We start from the raw sequence: 16,669 nt of genomic DNA, 5'->3' as shown, positions 1-16,669 counted from the left end.
GTAGGTACGAAACTTCGCATTTATCGGACTCAGCTTGGGTCTCTCTGCCTTGGTCTCCCACAGCTTTTCGAAAGTTCCCTGGCTCATTATCGATTGACTCACACCCGTGTCTAATTCCATGGATACCGGCACGCCGTTTAATTTTACCTCCATCATTATCGGTTGGCTCTTTGTTAGGAACGCACGTATGCGATACACTTCCTCCTCGGAGCTCTCAAATGTCTCGGGCTGCATCGCCAGATCCACGCTGAATTGATCATCATCCACGTGGTGTGTCGCAGCTCGCTTGTTTTGCTGCGGATATGTTCGCTGAAGATGCCCGGTTTTCGCACAGCCTCTGCATACATACTGCCTGAAGCGGCACTGATGGGGTCGGTGATTGCCCCCGCAACGCCAACACGTTGAGCTTGGATTTGCATCCAATGGCGAGCTTTGAGCGGCTCCCGTTCTTGCATATGCAATCGAGTAGGCCCTCGATGGTGAACTTTGAGCGGCTCCTGTTCTCGCAAAAGCAGTCGAGTAGGCCCTTGATGGCGAACTTTGAGCAGCTCCCGTTCTTGCATACGCAGATGAGTAGGCCCTCGATGGTGAACTTTGAGTGGCTCCCGGCCTTGCAGACGCAGTCGAGTAGGGTCTGTGATGTGCAGCTATGCCGGCCGTCGATACAATTTTGTACACAGAACTTGCCGTGGAGTTCCTGTTTTGTCGCGATATCTGTTTCATGCTTTTCTCCGTGGACATGCAAGCCTGGGCGATGGTGATGACCTTGCTGAGGTCCGGCGTCTTCGCAGCCAGCAGCTTACTTAAGATCGCCTCATGGTTGACCCCGATCACGAAAAAGTCACGCAGCATATCTTCCAATGCAGGCCCAAATTTGCTAGGCCCTGCAAGACATCTCAGGCTGGCAACAAATGCCGCTACGTCCTGGCCTTCTGGATGAACGTGTATATAGAAGCATTATCTGGATATGAGGATTCCTTCCGTGGGTTTAAGATGTTCCAGAACTAGAGCACACAGTTCTTTGTAATACTTTTCTATCGGAAGAGTGGGTGAGAGCAGATTCTTGATGAGTGCATAGATCGTGGGGCCACAGACGGTGAGAAGAACTGTCCTGCTCTTCTCTGCATCCTTGTCTTTGTTTAGGGCTTTGCTACGAAGTACTCGTCAAGACAATCCATGAAATCACCCCAATCCTCTCCCTCATTGAATCTCTCGAGAATTCCAACAGTACTCGATCGTGCTGTACTCGTCAAACTTTTGCGTGGGTTCGTATTTTCCTCGTCGCCAGTTGTGGTGTATGAAATGATACAATGAACTCCGTACTGTGAGCCAGTGACTCGGTGTAACCTGGTCAGTCTTTAATGGCTTCCAGAAGTGACGATACAAAGATGAAGTTCAGGTTATATACCGGGCACAGCACAGGTGTACCTGTGACCCTAGGACCTTGACGGTAGTGCCCCCTGGTGGTGGGCAGACCTTATGTACATACATTACAGCGAGTGTCAGCCCTCATGGCCACTCCAGTTTGCGCAGTGGCTGGGGGCAATGCCAAGCCCCCTTCGGGTAGTGATGGTACATCCGAACTCCCCCTAGGTTGAAGCAGAGCAGCCTTTTAAATGATGCGACATGTGATGTCGAACATGGCATCCATAACGCTGTGATTAGTTCCAGCTACTTCCACTTTTTCTGGGTGGTTTTTTGGGCGAGCGATATTGTGGACGATATGTGTGCGAGGTAGTGAAAGTGACGCTGGACGATCTCCTGGTCATTAGTTTCGCCAAATGTGATCTTTATGCCAAAAAAAAAGTGGGCAGTCGGTATTATTGAATCTCGGTGTTAATTCCGTGCGGAACCTAATGTTGGGCGATATTATGGGCGTTGATTTCGTCCATTCTGATGATTCCGCCCCAAAAAAGTGGGTGGGCGGTATTATTTTTTCCCGGCGTTACGCACATGGGAAAGTAACGCTCGCCGATAAGTTTCCGAAAAATGCTTGTCAGTTTCCATTTTGTGGCTAAATGGGCGATATATGGGCGTTATACGTCATTTCAGCGGTAAAATGGACGTTAAGCATGGAAAATCTAGCCCATAAAGTATTTATTTAACAAGTTTGTAATTTCCTTATTATCTATTAAAGTCTCACCTACATCCGTCTTTAAAGGGCCTACATCCCACTTTATCATTTTCTTTCTTAAAAAAGATTCACAAAACTTTTGCACTAAGTTTATTTTCATATTTTTTTTAATACCTCATTACTTTCTTTGCATCTTTTTGATGCTTTTATAGCTCTCCCAGTCTCCTGGGTTTCCACTTTGGTTATATTTCTGTAAGATTTTCTTTTAGCTTGATGCTGTCTCTTACTTCATTTATCGAACATGTGGAGCCTTTGGTTTTTAGGAGTATGCACTAGTTTTGTATCGTACCAAACACATCTTTGAATACTTCACACTTTTTGACGGTAAGTTTACTGTGGACAACTTATTTCTCATCCCTTCGAAAATTACCTTACTTAAATTTAAAATCTTTCTCCCTCTCAAACCTAATATCAAATTCAATCCTATTATGGACACTATTTGAACATAAGAACAAAAGAACATAAGAATTAGGAACAGGAGTAGGCCATCTAGCCCCTCGAGCCTGCTCCGCCATTCAACAAGATCATGGCTGACCTGTCCGTGGACTCAGTTCCACTTACCCGCCCGCTCCCCGTAACCCTTAATTCCCTTATTGGTTAAAAATCTATCTGTGACTTGAATACATTCAATGAGCTAGCCTCAACTACTTCCTTGGGCAGAGAATTCCACAGATTCACAACCCTCTGGGAGAAGAAATTCCTTCTCAACTCGGTTTTAAATTGGCTCCCCCGTATTTTGAGGCTGTGCCCCCTAGTTCTAGTCTCCCAGACCAGTGAAAACAACCTCTCTGCCTCTATCTTGTCTATCCCTTTCATTATTTTAAATGTTTCTATAAGATCACCCCTCATCCTTCTGAATTCCAACGAGTAAAGACCCAATCTACTCAATCTATCATCATAAGGTAATCCCCTCATCTCCGGAATCAGCCTGGTGAATAATCTCTGTACCCCCTCCAAAGCTAGTATATCCTTCCTTAAGTAAGGTGACCAAAACTGCACGCAGTACTCCAGGTACGGCCTCACCAATACCCTGTACAGTTGCAGAAGGACCTCCCTGCTTTTGTACTCCATCCCTCTCGCAATGAAGGCCAACATTCCATTCGCCTTTCTGATTACCTACTGCACCTGCAAACTAACTTTTTGGGATTCATGCACAAGGACCCCCAGGTCCGTCTGCACCGCAGCATGTTGTAATTTCTCCCCATTCAAATAATATTCCCTTTTACTGTTTTTTTTTCCCCCAAGGTGGATGACCTCACATTTTCCGACATTGTATTCCATCTGCCAAATCTTAGCCCATTTGCTTAACCTATCTAAATCTCTTTGCAGCCTCTCTGTGTCCTCTACACAACCCGCTTTCCCACTAATCTTTGTGTCATCTGCAAATTTTGTTACACTACACTCTGTCCCCTCTTCCAGGTCATCTATGTATATTGTAAATAGTTGTGGTCCCAGCACCGATCCCTGTGGCACACCACTAACCACCGATTTCCAACCCGAAAAGGACCCATTTATCCTGACTCTCTGCTTTCTGTTAGCCAGCCAATTCTCTATCCATGCTAATACATTTCCTCTAACTCCGCGTACCTTTATCTTCTGCAGTAACCTTTTGTGTGGCACCTTATCGAATGCCTTTTGGAAATCTAAATACACCACATCCATCGGTACACCTCTATCCACCATGCTCGTTATATCCTCAAAGAATTCCAGTAAATTAGTTAAACTGCCAAGGAAGCAGTTGAATCCATGTTGCGTCTGGATTCACGAAATGTTACTGCAATTTCACACTCAACCTCATCCCGCTGTACCACTCATCACATCCCTACCACTCTGCCGTCCTGACCCTACTCCTACATATCCTCACTTCGACCAACTTACCTTACACCTCCACCCATCCCTCTATCTACATTATCACATCCCCATCTCACTAGCCAACCCTCACACTCACCCTCATCCTTGTCCAATCATACCAACTAACACCACACAAGGGTAGGCACTTGGGTCTTTTAGCCAAAGTTCATAAAAGGTTTCTGTTAATGTTTTATCAAACATTTAAATCTTTATTTTCAACATTTTGCCTTCTTGAACAGATTTGAGTGCTCCTTTGGAGGTGGCTTAGTGAGTTGTCATGAATGGTGAGACAAACGCTACCTCCCACAATGGTGATGTGTGAAAGGAATGGCATGGGCATTGTGGGGATGCTTTATGGTGTTGGTGGTGCCAACCTGGCGCATCATGTGGCAGCGAGGGCATACATCATCAAGTGAAGTAAGTGTGCCCCGGGCAGCAATTTGGCCATGTGCTGCTGTCCTGTGTCCTGCACAGCATCAGGTGATTGCAGAGAAAGTTGGTGTTGTTGTTGGTGATGCTGGTGTGCCTAGTGATGTTGGTATTGGGGCTGATCATGGTGGGATTCTGAGGACTAAGGTGAGAGTTTTTTCAAGGGCACCGATGCTGCTGGAATAGATGGCAGCTGAAGTTGAGATGACAGAAACGATGTCACTGTTTGCTCCAAGTAGGAGGCACTGGAGAGAGTTTAATCCGAACACATCCAACCTTCCTAAAGCTGAAAACTGTATTCCAAATCCTGAAGGCTCCAGCTTCCAACATTGGAAAGTGAACAGCTGTGAAATGGAAGCTTTTATCCCACTTTTATAGCTGTATTTATTCAGAGGACTAGAGAGTCATTGAAACCCAACCTACTTACCAGTGATCCTGAGCGCCATGAACCTCATCAAAAAGCTAGAAAAATGGTAAGTAGATGGTAAAATGTTTTTTTAAGTACCCTTTAACAACTTCTTAACTATTTCAATTGGCTTATCTGCCACTTAGTCTCGGGTCTGTAAAGCACAGGCAGACCTGGCACTTGGGAAACAGACAGAGGCGGATTCTCAGTGGGATCCCACCTCAATTTCAATCGTTTAGATTTTGACAGCAAGCCCGCCTCCGAACCTGCCCTCTGAGCGCCGTCAAAATCCCGGTCACGGTATGGATTTTCCCCTCCTAACCTCACTCCCCATTGAAAATGTTATACTCATAATAAATGGTCAGACCGAGTACTATGTGTAATGTGCAAGTGTGACCTTAGCTCCTTTATTGTAGCTCCAGAGTGCAGGTACCTCATGGGTGGCCTGCTTATATACCGTACTCCCAAGGGATGCTGGGATCCCTTGGGATTCCAACAGGTAGACTCTTTGGTGGACAGGTGTGATGCAGATTACACGGGGTTAAATACATAACATCAGTCCCCCGTGAAGTCAACAATACACTTATTTACAAGGTGAGACGATCTGGGACTTTGCGCTCCCTTGTCGATCGTCTCGGTACAAATGTTGGTATGGTTGGCTTGGTTAGTTCTTCATTGGGCTGTTGGGGATAACAAGTTGTGTTTCGTGGTCAACTGTGACGTAATTGCCATTTGTGTGTGTGTTGGCGGTGGTCCTCTTCAGGTTGTACGTAGCTGTTGGTGAACTGCAGTTTAATTTGGTCCAAATGTTTTCTGTGCGTTTGTCCATTGGTCAGTTTGACCTGAAACATCCTACTCCCCTCTTTGGCTGTGACCATGCCAGCAAGCCATTTAGGACCATGTCCATAATTGAGCACAAACACAGGATCATTGATCTCAATATCACGTGTCAAGTTTGCGCAGTCATGGTACACACTCTGTTGATGTCGCTTGTCCTCCACATGATCATGTAGATCAGCCTTGTTTTAAGCGCCCTTTTCATGAGCAGCTTGGCTGGGGGAATCCCTGTGAGCGAGTGGGGTCTGGTGCGGTAGCTGAGCAGTACTCGGGTCTGCAGGGACCCTTCCAACATGCGTTTCAAGCTTTGCTTGATGGTCTGAAGTGCCCGTTCTGCCTGGCCGTTGGATGCGGGCTTGAACGACGCAGATGTGATAAGTTTGATCCCATTGCGGGTCATGAACTCTTTGAATTCGGCACTTGTGAAGCACGGCTCACTGTCGCTGACTAGGACGGGCAGGCCGTGCATGGCAAACATAGCTCAGACTTTCAATGGTGGCTGTGGACGTGCTTCCAGATATTATTGCACATTCAATCCACTTTGAGTAAGCATCCACGACAACCAAAATCATTTTGCATAGGAATGGGCCTGCATAGTCTACATGGATCCTCGACCACGGTTTGGATGGCCAGGACCATAAACTTAGCGGTGTCACTCTGGGTGCATTGCTCAACTGAGAGCAAGCGTTCCAGTGGCGTACACATGACTCTAAATCTGAGTCGATGCCTGGCCACCACACGTGGGACCTGGCTATGGCTTTCAACATCACGATGCCTGGGTGGGTGCTGTGCAGTTCCCCAATAAATGTGGCTCTGCCTTTCTTGGGCAAGACAACATGATTGCCCCACAAGAGACAGTCCGCCTGGCAGGGACAGCTCATCTTTGCATCTGTGGAATGGCTTAATTGCTTCCTGCATCTCCACTGGGATACTGGACCAGCTCCCATGGAGGACACAGTTTTTTTTACTAGGGACAGTAAAGGATCCTGCCTGGTCCAGGTCCTGATCTGGCAGGCCGTAACGGGGGATTTCTCATTCTCAAATGCCTCCATGACCATAAGCAAGTTTGCTGGCTGTGCCATTTCCACCCCGGTGGTGGGCAATGGTAGCCGACTGAGAGCAATAGCGCAGTTCTCTGTGCCTGGTCTGTGGCGAATTACATAGTTGTATGCCGACAGCATGAGCGCCCAACTTTGGATGCGGGCAGAGGCATTGGTATTGATTTCTTTGCTCTCCGAGAATAGCGATATGAACGGCTTGTGGTCAATTTCAAGCTCGAACTTGAGGCCAAACAAGTAATGGTGCATTTCTTTTTACCCCGTAAAGGCACACCAGAGCCTCTTTTTCAACCATGCCGTAGGCCCTTTCGGCCTTGGACAAGCTCCTGGATGCATACACAACTGGTTGCAAAATTCCCGATTCATTAGCCTGTTGTAACATGCATCGCAAGCTAACACTAGTCGTTTACATGGGTTATACAGGACAAGCAGTTTGTTAGAACACAGTAAATTTCTGGCTTTCTTAAAGGCAGCCTCTTGTGAATTCCCCCATACCCAGTCACCTCCCTTGCGCAGTAGCGCATGTAGGGGTTCTAGCAGGGTGCTTAATCCAGGTAGGAAATTACCGAAGTAGTTAAGGAGTCCCAGAAACGACCGCAGCTCCGTCACATTCCATGGTCACGGTGCGTTCTTGATGGCCTCCGTCTTGGCGTCGGTGGGTCTGATGCCGTCTGCTGCGATCCTTCTTCCTAAGAATTCAACATCCTGTGCCAGGAAAACATTCTTCGAGCGTTTCATCCCGAGCCCCACGCGATCCAACCGACTAAGAACCTCCTCCAGGTTCTTCAAGTGCTCCATGGTGTCCCGACCTGTAACCAATATGTCGTCCTGGAAGACCACTGTACAAGGAACCGACTTTAGCAGGCTTTCCATGTTCGCTGGAAGATCGCTGCAGCCGACCAAATCCCGAACGGGCACTGGTTGTAAATAAATAGACCTTTGTGCATGTTGATGCAGGTGAGGTCTTTCGAAGACTCCTTCAGCTCCTATGTCATGTAGGCAGAGGTCAGGTCCAGCTTGGTGAATGTCTTCCCTCCAGCCAGGGTCACAAATAGGTCATTTGCTTTGGGTAGTGGGTACTGGTCCTGCAGCGAAAAACGATTAATCGTTACTTTATAATCACCGCAAATTCTAACTGTATCATCCTCCTTGAGTACCGGAACAACTGGACTGGCCCAGTCGATGAACTCCACCGGCACGATGATGCCTCCACGTTACAACCTGTCCAGCTCAATTTCCATTTTTTCACACATCATGTACGGTACCGCCCGAGCCTTGTAGTGGATGGATCGCGTACCGGGAATCAAATCGATCTGCACTTTCGCCCCTGATGCCTGGCTCAAACAACAAAGGGAACTTGCTTAGAACCTGGGTGCATGCGGTGTCGTCAACAGACGAGAGCGCTCAGATGTCGTCCCAGTTCCAGCAGATTTTCCCCAGCCAGCTTCTGCCAAACAACGTGTGACCAAACAACGTGTGACCATCCATTGGCAAAATCCACAGCGGGAATTCATGTACTGCTCCATCATAGGAGACTTTGACTTAGCACTGCCAATTACAGGGATCAGTTCCTTTGTATAAGTTCTCAGTTTGGTGTGAATGGGGCTGAGCTTGGGCCTGTGTGCCTTCTTCCCCCACAGCCTGTTTAAGGCCGTTTTACTCATTATGGACTGACCTGCCCCGGTGTCCAGCTCCATAGACACTGGAATACCGTTCAGTTCAACTTTCAACATTATTGCTCGGCATTTCGTCGTGAATGTGTGTACCCCGTACACCTCTGCCTCCTCCGTACGAGTTTTCAATTCCGTCTGACCCACTGTGGACTGATCTTCCTTGCAACGTGGTGGTTTGCAGGGTTTGCAGCTCGCCTGCACATTCGTTGGAGGTGTCCCATTGTTCTGCAGCCATTGCATGCATAGTGCTTAAAGCGGCATTGATGGGGCCGATGATCACCCCCACAGTGCCAACAGGGTGTTAACTGCCTTGCATTAACAGATGATGGCAGACTCTGGGTCAATTGAGGTTGGGCCACAACAGCCGGCGTGTACGTTCTGCCCTGTAAGCTTCTGCTCAAAACCGACATTACTTTATGCACAGTACTGACCGAAACTTATTTGTTCTGCGAAATCTGCTTGGTGTTGTCCCTGGTGGACATAAATGCCTGGACTATCGTTATGGCTTTACTCAGATTTGGAGTTTCTACAATCAACAATTTGCGAAGGATTGTCTCATGTCCGATGCCCAGTACAAAAAAGTCCCTGAGCATTTGTTCTAGGAATCCCTCAAACTCACAATGTCCTGCAAGGCACCTTAGTTCGGCGATGTAGCTCGCCACTTCCTGGTCCTCTGATCGTTGACACGTGTAGAACCGATATCTTCCCATCAAAACATTTTCCTTAGGATTTAGATGCTCCCAGACCAGCATACACAGTTCTTCGTTGGATTTCTCTGTTGGTTTAGCTGGGGCCAGGAGATTCTTCATGAGGCCATAGGTTGTGGCCCCACAGACCGTTAGTAGGATCACCCTTCGTTTGGTCATGTTGTGGCCCCACAGACCGTTAGGAGGATCGTCCTTCGTTTGATCGTGTTCTCGACCCCTTCCAGTTCATTGGCCAAGAAGTATTGGTTGAGTCTCTCCACGAAGCCCTCCCAATCGTCCCCCTCTGAGAGCTTCTCCAGGATGCCGACTGTTCTTTGCATTTTCGCGTGATTCGTTACCTCGTCGCCAACTCTTATACTCATAATAAATGGTCAGACTGAGTACTGTGTGTAATAAGCAAGTGTGACCTCAGCTCCTTTATTGTAGTTGCAGAGTGCAGGTACCTCATGGGTGGCCTGCTTATATACCGTACTCCCAAGAGATACTGGGATCCCTTGGGACTCCAACAGGTAGGCCTCTGGTGGACAGTTGTGATGCAGGTTACAAGGGGTTAAATACATAACAGAAAACAAGAAGGATCAACCTTTGCTATACACTGGATCCATAATCAGCAATAGAAAAAAATGGGAGAAATAATGAGGGTGTCTGAGAACTAGCTGTTTCCTTTTACTTCTATCTGGCATTTGCCTTCTGCATTGTATGCTGAATTATGATTGCAGACTATGTGAGTAATTTAGAAATTTATGCCTATCTTCTTTGCGGGGAAAATTATTTGTGAATGATCAGGCGCTCCCTTGTGTTTGTCTGCTTCTTTATGTTTTCATGATATCCTGCTGTGCACATTGTGCACCAACAATGCATGTACAAATGCAGTGCAGCAACAAGTACAGTTACGGCAACATTTTTTAAATTTCCATAAATCATTGTTGTGACTCAGTTTAAAGCAATCTTTTGTATGTATTGGTTGGATAATTATTTAGCACTTTAAACTCCTTGTTAATTTACCAAGTTGATAGCACTTTAGGGGGCAGATTGATCCTACACTAGGCTAACCACAGGACAGTGGTGCTCCATCACTGCATGGCTTGGACTGCATTATCAGAAGAGTGTTTAAAGGACAATGTCAGTTGAGGAAGACTGTTTAAAAATATCGAGGGTGATTTTAAATTATCTACTGTCCTATTTTTCAGTAAGGACAGAGCAAAAGCTGGTCTAATATTTGAAAAGAAAAATTGATTTAGACGGCCAACGCTCTCGCCCACAACTGGAGGAAGTCTAATAAACACATGAAAATTAGGGTTCTACACCAGTTTCAGGACTAGGATGCCAGTTAAGGGGTTATGGGGAGCGGGCAGGGAGGTGGACCTGAGTCCATGATCGGATCAGACATGATCGTATTAAATGGCAGAGCAGGCTCGAGGGACCCTTTGGCCGACTCCTGCTCCTATTTCTTATGTTCTTTACATTGCCACCCCCACTGCTATCCACAATTCCTTAACCAGGCCACACACATTGAAGGTACAAGTCAGGAGCATGCCACTTTCAGTGATATGTATAATAATGTCAGTCTTTGTCTTTCCTCAGTTTCTGTCTGTCCTGGGGCAGGGGGACCAAGGACTGGGAGCACATAGTGACAGTTGCATCGACCAATGGGTGATCAGGGCCCGCCAGGCCTCGCAACCAATCATGGTGGGGAGCGATGGCGCGAATTTTAAAAGTTTGATTGACGCTAGGTATGCTCCAATGAGGTGGCAGCAGTGGATGTGGCGGGGCCAACGGGTGGGGGCACCGGGAAGTGGGGGCCTCCCCAGGCATTGCTGCGGAGCTGAGAGGAGTGATTGGCGGGAGCAGCGGCTGAGAGAGAAAGAGAGAGGGAAGAGGAGAGAGAGGAAGCGGGGAGAGAGAGAGGGGGAGAGAGGGAGAGAGGGGACGGAGGATGGAAGAGGGAGGGAGTGGGAAAGAGGGTGGGGGGAGAGAGGGGGAGGGAGGGTGGATAAAGAGGGAAGGAGAGAGGGAAGGAGGGGGCAGAGAGAGGGAGAGGGGGAGAGAGGGGAGGGAAGGGGGGAGAAAGGGAGAGGGAGAGGGAGAGGGGGAGGGGGAGGGAGAGTGAGAGAGGGGGGGGAAGAGAGTGCGAGGGAGGGGGAAGAGAGGGAGGGAGGAAGGCGGGGGGGGGGAGGGGAGAGAGGGGGAGGCAGAGGTTCACTAGGTTGATTCCGGAGATGAGGGGGTTGACTTATGAGGATAGGTTAAGTATTTTGGGCTTCATTGGAGTTCAGAAGAATGAGAGGTGATTTTATTGAAACTTATAAGATAATGAGGGGGCTCGACAAGGTGGATGCAGAGAGGATATTTCCACTCATAGGGGAAACTAAAACTCGGGGACCTGGGGCAAGAGTCTTCACTTTTGTGCTTAACGTCCAAAAATGGGCGATATTTCCGCATGGGCAGTAAAAAAGGGTTTTCAGATCGCTGGCTTCTCGCCCATTCTCAAAGCACCTAGTCTCCATTTTTGAAAATGGGCGTTATCGCGAGTGAAATGGGCATTGGCGTAAAATTTTTTTGACCTTCTGTTGTAAAGTGTCGCTGTCCTTAGCAACGGCATGGCAACGCTCGATTCCCACGATTCAGGAGGTCAATGATCATCATGACATGCGCAGAAGAGGAGACAGAGAGGGAGCGCAGAGGCACTGAAATCGTTTGTGGCTGTGGTGTGTGCTTGTCTGCCTGTTGTGGGAGGATCGAGGGAGATTCACCAGTAGCAAAAAGCCTACTAAGCACAAAGAACATAGTTGGCACCGAGTTTTTGTCCAACAAGTAAGATATAACATGGAAGGGATGGAGGAAGCCCTGAAGCTGGTAGCCAGAAACACTGGTTGCAGAGGGCTCCCAGTGGTCCCGGAGCACGGCACTGCACCCCAAGATGCCGCACCCCCATTGGCAATGACACGAGAGCAGGAGCAACATCTTGCTTCTGGCTTGGAGTACGTACCTACCTCGGGACGAACCTCTCCCGTATCCGTCCAAGCAGCGTTTCGGCCGTCACCTCCCCTCAATGAAGCATTGCCTGAGGAGCTCCTCAGCTAGCCGGCTTAGAGTCAGGAGGGGAAGGGGAAGGGGTACAGGTGGGGAGGAGAAGCTGGGGGGGGGGAAGGTTTTTTTTTACAGAAATACTGATGATTTCAGACTAATGTTCAGTTTAAATGTTTTTTATTTAACAAAACCTTGTAGCGTATTGGCTCAGATAGCTGCACCATTACACGCTGGTGATTCCTTATCAAAGGGTATAATTACACTTAACTTCAATCAACTTAAACTTTAACTGTCACCAAGGTGATGCCCACCATTGATGTATCACCTGCACATCAGCAGTGTGTCAGCTTTGTAAATAACACCAACGTTCTTTCAGGCAAGGTGATCATTGATGAGCTCCTGATGTAAAGCTCTTGCAGCTATCATGCCACCACGGGCCCTTTCATGCGGTCTACAAGGGGGCGGGGGCATGGCTTCAGCATCAGCCTGATTGTCTGGGTCGATGTCAGCGTCCCCCTCCTCGTCCTCCTCTTCCTCTTCCTCTCTCTGGTGAGTTGGACTGTCAGACTCATCAGGCAATTCTTATCCCGTCCTGATAGCCAAGTTGTGCAGCATGGAGCACACCACCACGAAGTAAGCTACCTGCTCAGGGTGGTATTGGAGCTCGCCTCCTGAGTGGTCCAGGCATCTAAAGCACTGCTTCAGCAATCCAATGGTTTTCTCCACGATATTGCGAGTTGCTCTGTGGCTGTCTTTATATCGCCTCTCGGCTTCGGTGTGTGTAATGAATGTAATGACTCAAAAGACTTGTTACTGTCAGGTGTAAACCTGATCCAACTTTATTCGCCTAAAGTGACATGGTACCCGCTCTTATATACCAGTGGCCGCGCACGCGCCCGATGACCTCCGACAATGGCGCCCCCTGGTGTCTGGTGACCCCAAGCATAAATACATAACAACATCCCCTTTCAAGATCTTAATATCAGTCTTTTTACAAATTATGATCTGGGACTTTCTGCTCACGGGTTGATCGTCTCAGTTCAACTTCAGTTCTAGGCGAGAGTTCTGAGTCAGTTGTGGCTGAAGACTGAGTAACCGATCTGATGGGTGTGGTAATGACCACATCAGGGACTGGAGGACCAGTTTCAATAATGACATCAAAGTCCGCAGATGAATGAACATTGGTTGGTTGGTTACTGACTGCATCTTCCTCAAGCGGTTCCAGTTCATCCTTGTGCCATTTTATCTGATCAACACGTTTCCTGCATGTTTGCCCATTCTTGAGTGCGACAGTAAACATTCTGTTGTCCTCCTTGCCTGTAACAGTACCGGCAATCCACTTTGGACCTTGACCATAGTTCAGTACATAAACCGGATCGTTGACAAAGATGTCACGTGACACAGCAGCATGATCATGATACCCTTGCTAACTATGACGTCTGTTTTCAACACGATCATTCAAATTGGGATGAACAAGAAAAAGCTTGGTCTTGAGATTTCTCTTCATCAGTAGTTCAGCAGGGGAGACCCCAGTAAGTGTAAAGAATTACCAAAGTAGTTGAGTAGCCCAAGGAATGAACGCAGCTCTGTCACATTTTGAGGCCTGGGTGCATTTTTGATGGCCTTGGTTTTTGAATCAGTAGGCCTGATGCCATATGCAGCAATCTTCCTCCTCGGGAATTCAACTACAAGTGCCATGAAGACACACTTTGAATGTTTCAGCCTGAGTCCCACTTTGTCCAGATGATGTAGGACTTCTTCAAAATTGTTCAGATGTTCAGTAGTATCGTGACCTGTGACCAGAATGTCAACTTGAAACACAACAGTTCTAGGTACGGACTACAGTAGACGCTCCATATTCCTCTGAGTCATTGAAGGTTGGCATGCAGGTACAGCAGGCGGTTAAGAAAGCAAATGGCATGTTGGCCTTCATAGCGAGGGGATTTGAGTACAGGGGCAGGGAGGTGTTGCTATAGTTGTACAGAGCCTTGGTGAGGCCACACCTGGAGTATTGTGTACAGTTTTGGTCTCCTAACCTGAGGAAGGACATTCTTGCTATTGAGGGAGTGCAGCGAAGGTTCACCAGACTGATTCCCGGGATGGCGGGACTGACCTATCAAGAAAGACTGGATTAACTGGGCTTGTATTCACTGGAGTTCAGAAGAATGAGTGGGGACCTCATAGAAACATTTAAAATTCTGATGGGTTTAGACAGGTTAGATGCAGGAAGAATGTTCCCAATGTTGGGGAAGTCCAGAACCAGGGGACATAGTCTAAGGATAAGGGGTAAGCCATTTAGGACCGAGATGAGGAGAAACTTCTTCACCCAGAGAGTGGTGAACCTGTGGAATTCTCTACCACAGAAAGTTGTTGAGGCCAGTTCACTAAATATATTCAAAAAGGAGTTAGATGAAGTCCTTACTACTAGGGGGATCAAGGGGTATGGTGAGAAAGCAGGAATGGGGTACTGAAGTTGCATGTTGAGCCATGAACTCATTGAATGGCAGTGCAGGCTAGAAGGGCCGAATGGCCCACTTCTGCACCTATTTTTTATGTCTATGTTTCTATGAAACATGGCTGCAGCCGAACGAATTCCAAAAAGGACACCTGTTGTAGACAAACAGTCCTTTTATGGGTGTTGATGCAGGTGAGTTTCTTCCAAGTGTCGACAAGTGTCATATAGGCCGACGTCAGATCCAATTTAGTGAACAACTTTCCACCAGCTAGCATGGCGAACAGGTCATCAGCCTTCAGTAACGGGTACTGATCCTGTTTCGAAAATCGGTTAATCGTAACCTTGTAGTCTCCACAAATCCTGACAGTGCCATTACTCTTCAACACAGGAACAATAGGACTGGCCCACTCGTTAAACTCGACCGGTGATATGACCTCTTCATGTTGGAATTTGTCAAGCTCAATTTCAACCTTCTCCCTCATAATGTAGGGAACAGACTGAGCTTTATGATAGACAGGCCTTGCATCAGAATCCAGGTGAATCTGTACCTTGGCTCCAGTAAAATTACCAATGCCCGGTTCAAACAAAGAAGGAAACTTCTTCAACACTTGAGCACACGAAGTGTCATCCATCAATGACAACGCTTTGATATCATTCCAATTCCACATGATTTTCTCGAGCCAATTCCTGCCGAACAGCGTTGGACCATTACCTGGGACAATCCATAATGGTAGATCATGAACCCCAACCTCATATGACACCTTGACTACTGCACTGCCGATCACTGGTATGAGTTCCTTAGTGTAAGTATTTAACTTGGCATTGACTGTACTCAACTCAGGCTTCACAGCCTCAGTGTCCCACAGCTTGTTGAATGTCCTTTGGCTCATTATCGACTGACTCGCACCCGTGTCCAGCTCCACTGATACAGGCACGCCATTCAGCTTCATATTAACGACTATCGGCTGACTCCTCCCAAGAACGAATACAGACCATACACTTCCTCCTCAGGTTGTGTATCCAGGTCAGCACTGGACTGGTCATCATCAGCAATGTGATGAGCGGCAGCACGCTTGTTCAGTTGTGGGCACACTCTCTGACGATGCCCCACTTTCGAACAGCCATTACAGGAGTACTATTTAAACCGACACTGATGAGGCCGATGATTGCCCCCACAACGCCAACAGGGTGAAATCGGATTCGTACCAGTTTGCAGACTTTGAGCAGCTGCAGGTTTCACATAAGCAGTCGAGTAGGCCCTGCCATAAGCAGCTCTGCCAAACGATGACACAATCTTGCTTACAGTACTTGCCGTGGAGCTCCGACTCTTCGATGATACCTGCCTCAAATTATCGTCAGTCTTCAAGCATGCCTGGGCAGTCGCGGTAGCCTTGCTCAAATCCAGTTTCTCTTCGGCCAGTAACTTCCGAAGAATCACATCATGGTTGATGCCTATCACGAAGAAATCTCGGCATCATGTCTTCCAATACGTTCCTGAACTTACACGGCTCAGCAAGACGTCGCAGGTCAGCGACAAATCGTGACACATCCTGGCCCTCAGCACGAACATGCGTGTAGAAGCAATAGCATGAGATGATGATCCCCTCTTTTGGCTTAAGATGGTCATGCACCAAAGTACACAAATCCCCATATTCTTTGTCCGTTGAACGTAAAGATTGTTCATGAGGCCATAAATTTTTGGACCACAAACGGTGAGGAAAACCTCCCAGCGCCGAACTGTGTCAGCCTTTCCCTCCATTTTGTTGGCCACAAAATACTGATCCAGGCGGTCGATAAAATCCGCCCAATCCTCGCCACCCGCAAATCTCTCCAGAATTCCTATAGTGCCCATTGTATATGCGAAGGTCCTTAAGTTACCTCGTCGCCAAATGTAATTAATGTAATGACTCAAAAGACTTGTTACTGTAAACTGCCTCAGGTGTAAAACTGATCCAACTTTATTCGCGCCCAAAGTATCCCGCGTGATATGGTACCCGCTCTTATATACCAGTGACTGCGCACATGCACGTACAGCTTGATGACCTCAGACAGTGGTGCCCCCTAGTGTCTGGTGACCACAAGCATAAAT

At 47.6% G+C, this 16,669-nt stretch overlaps 1 protein-coding gene across 3 annotated transcripts in view; it reads right to left on the bottom strand.

Moving 5' to 3' along the window:
* The window catches only part of LOC139262887 (gamma-aminobutyric acid receptor subunit beta-2), a 454,786-nt gene that overhangs the window by 196,735 nt on the left and 241,382 nt on the right, over window positions 1-16,669 (bottom strand). The gene's annotated exons all lie outside the window — the stretch shown is intronic.

Source organism: Pristiophorus japonicus, chromosome 4, assembly GCF_044704955.1.
Source record: "Pristiophorus japonicus isolate sPriJap1 chromosome 4, sPriJap1.hap1, whole genome shotgun sequence".
Taxonomy (NCBI): Eukaryota; Metazoa; Chordata; class Chondrichthyes; family Pristiophoridae; genus Pristiophorus; species Pristiophorus japonicus.
The sequence above is the reverse complement of the archived record's forward strand: the minus strand, read 5'-3'. Positions and strand labels throughout refer to the sequence as shown.